The sequence below is a fragment of the Taudactylus pleione genome, unplaced genomic scaffold (genome assembly GCF_031769625.1).
Source record: "Taudactylus pleione unplaced genomic scaffold, aTauple2 ptg000026l, whole genome shotgun sequence".
Lineage (NCBI taxonomy): Eukaryota > Metazoa > Chordata > Amphibia > Anura > Myobatrachidae > Taudactylus > Taudactylus pleione.
The window spans coordinates 30195249-30210455 of NW_028284428.1; the positions used below are offsets into that span (position 1 = coordinate 30195249).

General features: G+C 42.1%; 1 pseudogene; it reads left to right on the plus strand.

The window, feature by feature from the left end:
* Positions 1–4066: 4066 nt before the first annotated feature.
* LOC148539283 (uncharacterized) overlaps positions 4067–15207 on the plus strand; it is a 44545-nt pseudogene continuing 33404 nt past the window's right edge.

A 15207-nucleotide genomic window follows, 5' to 3' on the forward strand; every position in this document is an offset into this window, starting at 1 on the left:
CAAAACCAGACAATACTTATGCCGCAAATTCTGATCTTGAAACTACATATTACAGTTGTCATAGTATCTGAGAGAACAATTCGTCATGGTAGAAGGGAATGTCTGGGATTGGTAGCTCTCAGTGAGAAGATGGCAGTGTAAATACCATTCAGTATTTTCAAATAACCTCAAGGAGGGGTCTAATGAATCAATAAAACATCCACATTTCACAAAAATAATTCTACACTCTTCTCAAGGTCTGGCAATGTTTACTATCAAAGTACATCAATTGTAAAAGCTTCTGTTTCAGTTCAATAAGGGAAGGAGAAGAGGGAGAAACCCAATGTTGCAGTATGATTTTTTTACATAGTCACCAATACAGTCAGAAAAGAAGTTATAGAGAATTTTTTAGAATCCAATTCCCAATTAGAGAAATTGATGCACAAGCAAGCCAGAGAGTCTGGGGGAAGAGTGAGTGCAAATAACTCATGTACAGTATGCACATCAGTATCTTATTCTTATAAGCGGTGTATGAAGAAAGCATTAGAGTAGTGGCATTTAAGGCATAACCAGTCTCCACAGAGACTATATGTCGCCGCTAATTGAGGGAAACATAGGCTCTGTGAATTGTGCACATAAGTACTTCCTGCAAATAAGCAGAACGAATAATTTTCATTGCTTTATTATTATAGTTAAACTGGACATTAGAGGTATTAATACTGGGAATGTCCTTTTGCCATGATAATAATAATTTGCCACACAAAACCTTTGCTGGGGTTATTATTAGGTCTAGATATAGATAATTAGTTTTAAAGGGATTTGTGGCTGCAAACCTTAACAAAGTATGTAGAGGGTCAGGCATATTTTGAGAAGAGGCTGCAGGAGGCAGCAAGGTGACATGATGACAAGTTTGCAAATACATAAAGGACTGATTATTTTGAAGAAGGAATTGCCATTGAAGATCTGAAAAGCTTTATAAAATGCCTCCTGGATCAAATACATTGGAGGTGAGCTGAAGTCCCTTGTCTCTCCACAACAGAAAGTTAGAATAAGAAAGAGATGTTGGGGAAGAAGGATTGCCCCATATAGGGAGAAATTGTGAATTCATTGGAGCTCTAATATTTTTCTTGGTTAAATATTAACAGAATATGTAAGTGTCATAAATTACAGGAGGGATATCAGACACTTTAGCATCAATAAAGCACTGGGGAAGTAAGGAGCAACATAGCAGCTTCTAACTGGTAATCAGTATAAGTCATTATTTCCCAGAACCAGTCATTGATGTATCAAAAAAATACTGGTAGGAAAAAGGAGTGTAAGCCTGGGATTTCAAACCCTCCAAGTTTATGAGTTGCTCTAAAATTCGGTAGTGCATTTTGCACAAGAAGCGGGACATCGAACATGATATGCATCTTCCCTGTAGTACTGCCACATGTTTAAGCAATCATTTTGATAGATAGGCTTGTATCGCTTGTTAAAACCTCTGAATAGGTATTGACACTGGGGAAAGCATTTTTCTGGCCAGAAAACAAAGGTATATGAATGTGAATGTATGCTTGTGATGTGAAAAGGAAAAAGAAAAACTAAGAAAAGGTTGTTGCTTTTCGAACTGTTGAAAATAGACAGGGCCGACAAGGTGTCCAAGAGGCGGGTAGGACATCAGTAGCAGTATACACAGCAGGTATACCTGGGCAAGAAACTGGAAGTTGTTTCTCGGTCTACTTCCAATTGCTATCGCAAAGTCCATTGATAAGTTAGTGTCTCTGGGCAATGCGATCGGACCGCATGGTTGTGTGAACCATGATTATGAATTGGTTGTGGTGGAGGAAATCACTGGCAAGGGTAAGTGGAATACTTAAATGCTACCAGTTGGAGAGTGACTCAAAGTAGGAAGCGGTCGGACAAAGTTTGGTATAATTTGTCTGGAAAGCAGAATAATTGCATAGGCTATTTTCTGTTTCCTTGTTGTGCAAAACAGATAAAACACACTTAGCGGTCAGTTGTGCACAGCGGGTGTAAGTGTTTGGATGCAGCTTGTTTAATTCGTCCATCGGTCGAAATCTCTAGTGAAAGTAGTGAAAACGTTGTCCCAGATGGGTACTAAACAGTCACTAGGGATGGTCAATGAAGTGCTGCTTATGGATGCGCCAACTGGTTTGGCATGGTATATAATGAATGTGAAGTATGGCGCATATGCTACAGCATACTGCGACATATGGGTCAAGATGACCAAAGGATGTATGAAACGCTTTCCCAAAGTTGACATTTTCTATTCGGAGGTACTAAGTAATGTTAGAGACAACATATGTTTAGTCAAATCTTTGAAGAAAATAGTAAAGTACAATGATTGTTTGAAGTTGTGGCAGCATGAGGGGAACACATGGAAGGATGGTGTATACACGTCTCAAAGCAGCGTACTCATACCTCTAGGTAGCGTGCACATGCCGCAAAGTAGCGTGTTCATGCCGCAAAGTAGTGTACACTTGTGGCAAAGTAGCACGCAGCAAAACAGCGTACCCCTGCTGCAAAGCAGCATGCCGCAAGGTAGCATACCCACACTGCAAGGTAGTTGCGTTACCATGCATAAAGAAGAGAGCACATGCACACCTCCACCGCCCTTTGCGGCCACAGGTGGAAGTACAGCCGATACCAAAAATAAATAAAAAAATTGTAACAAGTAACTTATACCCTATTTTAAGAATTTTTTTTTTGTAGAAGATGATGAACACACCAGTATGTATTTGTTAAAGTGTATGCAGCTTCCGTCATTGTGCATTTTGGGAAGATCAAGTGTCCTTGTTTACAGTAAATATTGAGATTAAGATATGTTAATAAGAACAGGTTATTCTTTGATCTACTAAGAAGTTTAGACAATAGATTAATTTGTTGTTTACAAAGAGGTTCACTGTGATCATGTATTGACCAGAATCAGGATTCTAGGTTACAATAGGTGGAATGTTAACTTGGGTATAAGGTGATATCTCAATAGAAAGGCAATCCAGCAATGAAATCTCCCAGTAATACTGACAAAAACTTGCTTGTGTTAATTTTTTTTTCTTTAATGTTTGCACAAGATATGTAATAGTTTTATTTCCAAAAAGAGTATTTTTACAGGACTGAAGACACACTGAACAGCCGACTCTATTATTAAAGAAATTGTGACTCCTAGTTATTCAAGAACAGTAATATAATGAAGTTATATAGGTAACACCGGTGTGACGCTTAGAATCAGGTAATGCATTGCTAAGTAGGGCATGATACAACTGTCTATAGACCAGTATGGTGTATAGACAGCTGTATCATGCCCTACTTAGCAACACATCATTACTTAATTATAGTACTGTTCTTGAATAACCAGGAGATACTGCTTTGTAGGATGGCCAGAAGCCTTACCGCTCATCCTCCATAGCATCAGAACCACTCCCAGATCTACTCTTAATCTGTCCCCCTTTGAGATACTGTTTGGGAGGCAACCTCATTTGATTATAAGTGCACAGGATTATTTGAAGAGTAATAGTGAGGTTACTGTGCAATATCTTATAAAAATGAGTAGACAGTTGAAACAACAGCAACATAATCTGAAAATGTTGTTACCTAATATGCCAGAAACAAATTGTCATGATGTTGAACCTGGAGAATATGTTATGATCCAAAATTTCTTATACTCAGGTTGTTTGACAGACCAGTGGGAAGGTCCTTACCAGGTGTTGATGACAAGTACCACATCTTTGAAGGTAGCGAAAAGAGATACCTGGGTCCATTCCACTCACTGCAGAAAGGTCAACCACCTGAAGGAGGTACAAGACGAAATCAATACAGACAATGTGGACCTGTCGATTGTGAGCCTGTTCCAGGAAAACTAAAGACTGCAGTGAAAACACCTGAGCCAGAGACGTGTACAGATTACTATTCCAGCAATGGAGTGGCGATCTGTTTCTTTTTTTCTTGTTCCAGGGTTCTTCAAATTCTTATTTGTTTCAGGATTTCCTACTTCTGTGATGGAGGACAGATGACGGAGAGGGAGGCCGATAGTGATGTCAATAGAGTGGAGTCAGAGGAGAGAGCAATAGAATGATCAGGGCAACCTATGGGCAAACTCAGTTCAGGGATTGTTAAGAGATCTGTTTGCCATGGAACTCGGAAACAGTGTGAAGGGCTATTATCTGAGGAATATTGTATTTGTGAGTACTGTGGATCACTAGTTGATGAGAAATGCATCCAGCAATGCCAGTCCAAGAGTAATCTGTATTTGGGTGGGCATCCTTTAGCGGATTACCATTCCTTAGTGGATAAGGTCTTAAACCAGGCTGAATGTTGGGTGTGCACTCACATGCCTCAGGGACAACATAATGTAGGATTAGTACCATTCCCATTAAATGTCTCTGAAGTCCTTGAATTATGTTGAGGGAGGTCCATAGAGGGGAAGTATAACATCACGAGGTCCCCTAGTTTAAAGTTGCACCAATACTCCATAGATCAGTCTTTGCTGTGTGTGAACATTTCATACATGGAAAGACTGGAGAATTGGGATGCAGACTTATTGGATCAGACAATGGCTTGCCACACCAGTAGTAATGAACCCCAGAGACAAGGACATAGGAACAAACCAAATGTGGTGTCTATTGGAAAAGTTCCTATGGATTATTGTAAAAATGTTATTTTAGGCTGAAACATGTCTTGAGCAGATGAGGATAGGCATGGGTAGTTTTGATAACACTTTATGTGATATTGTGCAAGATCGTAAAATATCATATATCCTCCCAGATAATGTATACTATGTTTGTGGAAGAAGGGCATATTCTTGGTTATGTCTGAGTTTCAAGGGTATATGTTTTATAGGTAAATTGGTCCCAGAGGTAATTACCCTTACACATGATAAAATGATTGGTATCCATAAAACCGCACAACTCCCATACATACACACACAGTATGAACATTGTGACAAAAGAAATATGATCCCTGGTGAAGAACATATAGCCACACAGTTGATTAAGTGAAACAACTGGCTTCCAAATTTTGGTAGCATTAGATCCCACCAGGATCACTCGGGGAACTTTAAATTTTAGATACATCCAAGACCTGGCTAAATTAATAGACAACAAAACCAAGATGTATGATGATACTTTTAGGTATACGGGTAAGGAGCTGCAGGCTTATAATAATGAATTGGGACAACATAGGCTAGTGTAAAATTACCTGACAGCTAACACTGGTGGGTATTGTGTGACTTTGGCCACCAAATTTGGTGTCAAGTGTTGCACATACATCACCAATAATACTAATGACCCCAAAGAGGTGATTGACTGTGAATGGATGAAACCCTACAACTGAAATGGGAATTTTGGAAGGACCATAATACCTCCTTGTACGAGGTAGAGGAATTGTTGTCATGGCTAAACCCTGTAAAATGGTTCACCGGTCTAGGGCATTGGGCCCAGGAAATGATTGCTAGTGTAGGTAAGCTCTTTGTTCTTACACTTGTTTAGTAATTGGTTTATGTGACAGATGTGTTCTTACTGTATTAAAGAGTGGAAAATTTACCACCAAGGTAAACCTTGAAAATGAAATCCTAATGGTGGTGAGTGGTGGTGGTATAGGTACTAAGGTTGATAAAGAACTGCATTACAATGCTGAAATTGAATGTACCATCAGATAATAACATGTGAATAGGCTTGGTCATGTAAAATAATATATATTGTAAATGTTCTGTTAAACATCATAGATGATGTAGTCTCAATTCCCCCAAACTTCCTATATAGGTTCGATGAGGTCCCACATCCTACCAATGGTCCCCTATAGATCCGCAGATGGCATATAAGGGTTGTTTTACCCTTTATTGAAATGCATTATTGACGGTTCAATGACCGAGTTCTGTCATACCGTTTAGAACATTGAATAATAATTTATTATGCATGGCTAAAAAGGTTAAGAATATAATGCAATAGTTTTATATTTGCTATCAAAGGGTGGATTGTAAAAGACCAACAATTGGATATGATCGCTTGACAATTATTATCTGATGATATAGTCATCTATGGTCGGATGACGTGTTACTAGGATGCTACTTTGCGTCAGTGCAATCCAATGCGCAGAAATGCAAATCCACAATACACATACACAGATGCACATATGCGAATGCATACATATAAAATGGTTCCCACACATTGTAGTTAATAACCAGAATTATTAAAGGTATTGTTATCTAATAATTATGATATGAGATGTACTTAAAAAAATATCTAAGGTTCAGAATACAGTGGACATGTCATGTTTGGTATCATACTAAATCCCTGTTTATTTGCAGACATCCGTTTCTATCAGCAAAGCAGTCGCATCATGCTTCCGCTAGTTATGGATGATAGGGAGTTATTGAATAGAATGTCAGAACTTGTATGCAGTGGTGTAGCCAGTTTTAACCAGTTCTTCGGTGGAAAGCTACACAATGTGACTGTTGGAAGAATGAGCCTTACCCATGATGACACCGTATGAACTGACCAATGACCAGATTGACCAGAAGCAAGAACCAATGAGAACCTGTCAATTTGTCCCTTTGTTAACTCTGGAACCTGTAAGGTATAAAGGCTGTATCCTGACCTCAGTCTACACACATCTTTTTTGCGGCCACAGACTTCTGGATTGATGACTGTATACTATTACCTGTGCGCACACGTATGTATCAGGCTGTACTATTTTCAATGCTTTTTACTCTAATTGTTAACTCTTACATCATGTTATTCCTTTTACATATATAACTTTTTATGCTTTGGAACCACATGATTAGACTGGAAAACAATTATTTCTTAAGCAACTTGCAGCACTAAATAGCGACTTATAGGAATCTATAATCTGATGGAAGCTTTGGGTAATACAGAGACTCCCAATCAACAGTGGGGACGAAGTTATTGGGTACAGTAGATGTAGCAGAGGAATTTTAGGAGGCACAAAATATGAGTAATAATTAAGGTTGTATATATATATATATATATATATATATATAAACACGATCCTTAATATAGTGGTATAAAGAACCAGAGACTTGAGAGTGAAACATATAAACAATAAAACATTACAGTATTTAGCATTACATCATCTTATTGTAGGGAACACAAAAAGTAGTGGTCGCACAGTGCTAGTGGGGAAAGGATATCATTCACTTAAGACAATTTTTGAAGGCTAAAATATTAAACCTTTCCTATAAACCTGACCAGAAAAGCCTTCAGGTGTTAGTAGGGGGTGGATCAGCAATATCTGCATTTGCAACACAAGATTCCTTGACTAAATAAGGAATAACATCTGCTGGGGAATTAAAATATTTGTATGATGATCGCAGCCGAGCTAGGCACAATAATCCAATCTTGCAGCCATCTTTGATATGTTGACAGCAAATGGAGGAGAGGGCCTTCCTTGCCCGGGTTAATTCAATGGAATAGTCCTGGAATATAAATAATCTGTGGCCTTCCCAGGTAATGGTTTTTCATTTTCTGGAAGCAGACCAAATAGTCACCTTATGGAGGTAGTTAAGACATCTAAAGAGGGTCACCCATGGGCTGGCAGATAAGGATGCAGGAGCAGGGCCAACTCTATGCACCTATTCTATGTCAAGATCTTAACAGTCTCATTCCATTTTTAATATAGATGGCAGTGTGTTTCAGACAAAGTGAATCAGTGCTGACCCCTTCATAGGTTCTGATAAACTGATTAAGTGTATATCATTCCGGCGTGACTGGTTTTCCAGAATATTCCAAATCTGCCAAGCCTTTTACAGTGTGCATGAGATCTGCTGTCTCATGAGTGAGAGTTAAGCTTATGTTCAGCATCAGTAACCTTGCCTGTGAGCTGCTGGAGATGATGTGTAATATCAGTCACACTCTGTGTGAGGAATGGACCCATGGTAATTTTGATTGCTTCTACCACATCTCCATATGAAAGTGGAGCATCAGATGATCTGCCTGCCTTCTGATCTGTTGCAGGGTCCAGTTCTGCAGCAGATTTTTTGGAAGATGGGAAAGTCACTGTTATGATTCCTGGAGGGAATCGATGGTATAAATGTAGAGCCAACTGATGACAGCCTTGAGGGCTGGAATGTATGGTAATAGTTGTGCCGAGGGCAAGAGGTGTGACACAGCATGTGGGCTGTAGGAGCAGCCTAAGGGGCTGGCTGTGGCCTTTATAGTCATGGCCAAAAGACTGGTGATGCATAGCAGCCTTGGGGTTGTTGGAGCAGCCCTGGGGGCTGATTGTGGCTTTTATAGTCATGGCCAAGGGATTCATTGTTTAATGGAGTCTTTGGGCTGTTGCAGCAGCCTTGAGGGTTGATTGTGACCTGGGGCCCCAGGGCCATTGCAGCATTTGGGCTGATGACACTCAGGTGAGGTATGCAACAGAATGCGGGGCTGCTACCAGTGCTGCTGGGATGACACTGGCAATGGTGTGCTTAATAGTGCACCTGGAACGCAGAGTTGCTGCCAGTGCCGCCGTGATGACACTGGCAACGGTGTGCTAGAGTGCGCACCTGGAACACAGAGTTGCTACCAATGCCGCTGGGATGACACTGGCAACAGAGTGATAAGTTGTGAACCTAGAATGCAGAGCTGCTACTAGTTCTACCGGGATGACATTGGTGACGGTGTGTGAGGTTGCACACCTGGATCGCAGAGCTGCTACCAGTGCCACCGGGATGACACTGGCCACCGGATGGTGACAGACACTTCTGGGATAGGAAGCACACCATGCTGCCCAGATGCTACAAGCAGCATGTGAGGATATGAAGCAGGTGGAGCCACCTGGATGGAGTAAACGGCACACATGAAACACAGCTAGACTGACTCAGGAACTCGACTGATAAGCAGGAGACAGGAACTGGAAGTACAAAAAACTTCTATCGCCGACATGGAATGATGGACTGGCTGGAATTGTACAGGTACAAGGCTCAAACAGAGCAAGTCTCCCTTAATGATAGACCAGTGTGCAGCTGTGCACAGACAGGTGAATTAATTAGCATGTACCAGCCACTGCACACTGACAGGCACTAATTAATGCAGTGCTTTAGACTGGAAGCTGCATATCCTGACAGTATCCCCCCTTGGTTTTTCCAGAAAATCTTGAGAAAATTTGCTTACTAAGACAGGAGCATTCAATGATCTCAATGGCACCCAGGAGTGTTCTACTGGCCCATACCCCATCCAATGGACCAGGAACTGAAGGGCCCCTCGTGAGAGTCTGGAGTCCAGAATTTTCTCCAACACAAACTCTTGACGTCCTTGGACATGGATGGGTGGAGGTTTTGCTGGCCATCTAGAGCTGTACCTGAGAGAAGAGTAAACCGGTTTGAGTAAGGAGCAGTGAAACATATTGTTAATCCTCAGGTTAGTAGGCAGCCTCAGATGGAAGGCCACAGGATTGATATGAGAGATAATCCTAAATAGTCCAATGAATCTGGGACCTAATTTCTGCAATCATTGATGGATATTAATATTCTTGGAAGACAACCACACCAAATAACCCACTTTGAAATTGCACAGTCGTCAATGTTTATCTGCCCAGATCTTGCCATGACTGGATGTTTTCATCAGACATTGGCAAACTTTTTTCCAAACAGACCGGAGACACCGATGTGGGGGATGGCATACCAGCTGAAACTGCCTCAAAGGAGTTTGCTCTAGGGTGCAGCCCAGAGTTGAAGAAAAAATGTGAAACCGATGAAGAGGAGTGACAAGAATTATTAAATGCAAATTCTGCAATGGGAAGAAGAGACACCAAGTCATTCTTGTACTTGGAAGTGAAGAATCGTAGATAGTGCTCCAATGACTGGTTCATCCGTTCTGTCTGCCCGTTTGACTGTGGATGGTACCCAAAAGATAGGCTGATGTTGATACCCAGGGCTGAGCAGAAATTTTTCCAAAATTGTGCCACAAACTGAGACCCTTGGTCGGAAACAATATCAATCAGTAAGCTATGAACTCTGAATATGTGGAGTTCAAATAGTGAAGACAATTCTTTAGCAGAAGGCAGTTTGATGAGTGGAACAAAGTGAACCATTTTGCTAAAACGATCGACAATTGTCCAGATGACAGAGCAGTGGGAGGAAGATGTTAAGTCCACAATGAAGTCCATGGCAATATGGGTCCAAGGCCTGTAAGGAGTAGGAAGAGGAAGCAGGAGCCCAGACTGAGCTGTGCAAGGAGACTTGTTATGAGCACATACATCACAAGCCAAAATGAGTATCTTGACCCACAGATTGCCACCAGACCAAACAGGACAGCAATTTGGTAGATTTTGCAATTCCTGTGTGCCCTGACAGCTTGGAAGAATGGAAGTCAAATAACACTGCTTTCTGAAATCTTTTTGGAATGGACAAGACCCCCGGTGGCATTTCTGCTGGAGCTTCCGACTGACAGGTACAAATAAGATCTGCAAGATCCCTGGTCACAGCAAAATGGATATTAGTGGTAGAGATGATGTTTTCTTCCAGTCTGCTGAGTGATTGAAGTGGTTGAAAACTTCGAGACAGCGCATCTGCCTTAAAATTCTTGGAGCCAGGCTGAAACGAGACGACATAATTAAAATTAGTAAAAAATAATGCCCACTGAGCAAGTCTGGCGCTCAACTCTGTGGCGGACTCAATATAAGAGATTTTTTTTTATCTGTGAGCACCGTGACGACATGATTCACTCCTTCCAGCCTGTGCCTCCAATCATCAAATGCCCACTTGATAGCCAATAACTCACGATTCCCTACATCGTAATTCCTCTCTGCTGAGGCGAATTTCTGAGAAAAATAAGTGCAGGGATGGAGTTTGCCATCTTCAAGATCCTTCTGAGACACTACGGCCCCCACACTGATGTCTGAGGCATCTACTTTCACAACAAATGTGAGGTAGTATTAGGATGCCGAAGAACTGGAGTGGAGGTAAAGGCAATCTTTAATGAGACAAAAGCTTGAAGAGCTGTGGCTGGCCAGTTTGCCACATCTGCTCCTTTCCTGGTAAGCTCCACAATAGCCATGACTATGGACAAGAAGGAGTCAATAAATCTCCTATAATAATTGGCAAAGCCAAGGAAGCATTGTATTGATTTTAGATTGGTGGGCTGAACCCAATCTAAGATGGCCTTGACTTTGCTCAGATCCACTGAAAATCCTTGAGAGGAGATAATGTACCCCAGGAACAACACTTCTTGAACTTCAAAGTCACACTTCTCAGGTTTCACATATAACTGGTTCTCCAAGAGCTTACGCAGCACCAGTCTCATGTACTTGCGGTGTTCCTCAAGGGAGCTGGAATAAATTAGGATATCATCGACGTAGACCACTGCAAATACCCTGAGATACTACCTCAACACATCATTAATGAAGTCCTGGAATACAGCAGGGGCATTTGACAGGCCGAATAGTATCACCAGATATTCATAATGGCCGGAATGGGTGTTAAAGGCTGTTTTCCACTTGTCACCTTCTCTAATGTGGACCAGATTATATATTTGCCTCTGAGATCTATCTTGAAGAAGATGGAGGCCCCTCAAAACTGATCAAATAACACAGAAATCAGGGGCAATGAATAGGGGTTCTTCACCGTGATATTATTTAAACCTCGAAAGTTACTGCACGGTCGAAGAGAGCCATCCTTCTTTTGCCCAAAGAAGAAGCCTGCTCCGGCAATTTGGAATGCCAAATGAATCTCTTCTCCAAAGCATCATGGATATATTCTTCCATAGCCTTGCTTTCAGGAAGGGAAAAAGCATAGAGACTGCCTTTGGGAAGGTTAGCACTGGGAAGGAGATCAATCGCACAATCGTAGTAGCGGTGAGGAAAAAGGGTGTCTTCCTTCTTCTTAAAAAAGGCATTTACCAAGTCCTGATATGGAGTTGGAATCCTGGAAGCTGATACGGATTGGACAGCAGCCACTAGGCGGACAGGGAGAGTAAGGCAGGTAGAGGCACAGGAATCACTCCACTGGACAATTTCTCCAATGGGCCAGTTGATGACAGGGTTGTGTCTTCTGAGCCAAGGAAGACCTAACACTAATGGAGCCAGTGGACAATGGAGTAATAAGAACGTGAACTCCTCAGAAAATAGGGCCCCAATGGACAACTGGATGGGAGATGTTTGAGAGACCACGACAACTCTGGAACAGTCTTCTCCATAGAGCTCAACTACAGAAAGAGGTTGTATTAAATGTTCAGATGCTAGTCCCAATGATTCGAAGAAGGAGTTGTCCATAAAATTCACTGCTGCCCCTCAATCGAAGAATGTTGGAACAGAAACTTGGCCGCCTTTTCCTAGAATAATGGTTGGCATTAGGACTGAATTTGCAGGAGAGACAGATGCAAGGCCTAGGTGTAGCTCTCCTACAACACCTAGACCCTTCTTTTTCCCGATTTAACAGGACAATTCAAGGCTGTATACCCTTTTCCTCCACAGTATTAGCAGAGTCCCTGGGAGCATCTTCTTCATTTCTCTTTGGCTGAGATCCAATAGGTACCCAACTGCATAGGCTCTCCTGGAACCGGCTGGGTTACCCAAACTGGAGACCGAGGAGCAGGTGTCGGAAGCTCCTTCTCAATTCTACATTCTCGGATGTGGCAGTCAATAGGAATGACTAGGTGCATGAAGTCATCCAATGTCTCTGGAACGGTATGCTGGACAAGGATAACTTTAATCTGGTCTAAGAGACCAAGACGGAATTGACTTCATAGCGCAGGGTCTTTCCAACCGGAGTTATTCACCCACTTACGAAACTCTGTGCAGTAATCCTCTGCAACTCTTTGAATTTGTGACAGAGCCTGGAGTATTGACTCTTCTAAAGCTGCCTTGTCTGAGTCATCTTAGAGGAGGCCTAGAGCAGCAAAGAAAGTATCCACCATCTGCAGAGCACTATGATCCAGAGGCAGACCAAAGGCCCATGTCTGAGGGTCACCTTGGAGCAGAAAAATTATAATTTCGACCCATTGAGTCTCTGATCCAGAAGAAGCAGGCCAAAGCCTGAAGTATAGTTTGCAGCTTTCTCGGAAGTTAAGAAAGTCCTTACGGTTGCCCGAAAATCGATCCGGAAGATTGAGTTTAGGTTTGAGGGGCCAAGCTGAGGCAGAAACAGTAACTGAGGAGGGAGCTGCCCATGTCTCTTCTACCTGGAGAGAAAGTTACTGTATATTTTGAGTTAGGCCCTGTATTTTGGCAGCTAGAATTTTAGCTAGGTTCTGACCTGGCTCTATGATCACAATCCGTGGCTCTACAAAATTTTATGGCCGGTGATAGTGCTATGATTCCTGGAGAGAATCGATGGTATAAATGTAGAGCCAACTGATGACAGCCTTGAGGGCTGAAATGTATAGTACTAGTTGTGCCGAGGGCAAGAGGTGTGATGCAGCCTGTGGGCTGTAGGAGCAGCCTTGGGGGCAGTTTGTGGCGTTTATAGTCATGGCCAAGAGACTGGTGATGCAAAGCAGCCTGGAGCTGTTGTAGCAGGTTTGGAGGCTAATTGTGGCTTTTATAGTCATGGCCAAGGGACTGATGGTGTGTAGCAGCCTTTGGGCTGTTGGAGCAGCCTTGGGGGCTGATTGTAACCTTTATAGTCATGGCCAAGGGACTAATGGTGTGATGCAGCCTTTGGACTATTGCAGCAGCCTTGAGGGCTGATTGTGACCTGGGGCCCCAGGACTGTTGCAGCCTTTGGGTTGATGACACTCAGGTGAGGTATGCAACAGAACATGGGGCTACTACCAGTGCCGCCGGGATGACACTGGTGATGATGTGCTTAATTGTGCACCTAGAACACAGAGTTGCTACCAGTGCCGCCGGGATGACACTGGCAACGGTGTGCTAGAGTGCACACCTGGAACACAGAATTTCTACCAATGCCACTGGGATGACACTGGTGACGGTGTGCGAGGTTGCGCACCTGGAACGCAGAGCTACTACCAGTGCCGCCGGGATGACACTGGCCACCGGATGGTGACAGATGCTTCTGGGATAGGAAGCGCACCATGCTGCCCAGATGGTACAAGCAGCATGTGAGGATGGGATGCATGTGGAGCCACCTGGATGGAGTAAACAGCACACATGAAATACAGCTAGACTGACTCAGGAACTCAACTGACAAGCAGTAGACAGGAACCAGAAGTACGAAAAATCTTCTATCACCAGCATGGAGTGATGGACTGGCTGGAATTTAACAGGTACTAGGCCCAAACAGAGCAAGTCTCCCTTAATGATAGACCAGTGTCCAGACAGGGGAATTAATTAGCATGCACCTGACAGTGCACACAGACAGGCAGTAATTAATGCAGTGCTTTAGGCTGGAAGCTGCAAATGCTGACAGTCATCAGTTACAGGGTCCAGCACCATATTGGACATTGCCCGATACTTCACTTGGTGTGGTGGCTTAGTGTCAGATGGGGGACCAGCTGACACATAGCAATCCATTGGACAGTAGTGAAGTAGCAGCAGCAGAGGTGGTGGACAATAGATAGGCTGTAAACAGCGAGAAAAAAGTCAGAGAGGTGGATGGAGAGCGGAGCCCTGCTGTGGTACCTCTTACTCCATCAAACCCAAAACCAGAAGCCCTCAACATATTTAATATTAATTTTTTGACTGCAAATCTAGAAAAACACATAACAGGACTCTTTTTAAACACAATTTTCTTTATTCACATTCCTTATGATACACTTATTATTAGTATCCACTATCTATTTTTAAATATTTTGCTGTGTTTTGTACTAATATACAATATTTGATCTAAATACAATAAAAGTTATGTTTTAATAAAGCGTGCCATCCAAAAACAACATCTGGTTTGTTTCTAATGTTCTATTGGTTCTGTTTGTGCATAGGCTACACCCCCAACATAAATATTATGTAACTTGAACTATAACAAATATGGGAAAATACTTGTGCAGAAGTTGCTTTTCTTGTTTGGAATGTTTGCATTAACTCTTAAAGTCTGGATTCCAACACCCACATGGTTTCTTTGGTGGAAAGGGTTTTCACATAGGTCAGATTATCTGTAATTTTGCCATGTATCCTCTTAATCTCTGTAGGGCCAAATGTACATTGTAATATAATCTAGAACATACAGTACTGTAATTTTCGTATTTGTTTTCATATTCCATGCAAGTTATTGTTCCATCTAAGTACAATTTTAAAACACAATATTTCTTTGTGGACATAGGGCCTTATCAAGGCAACTGAACAAAACATATAACAAAAGTAGACTCGGGGTATAGTATATGGCAC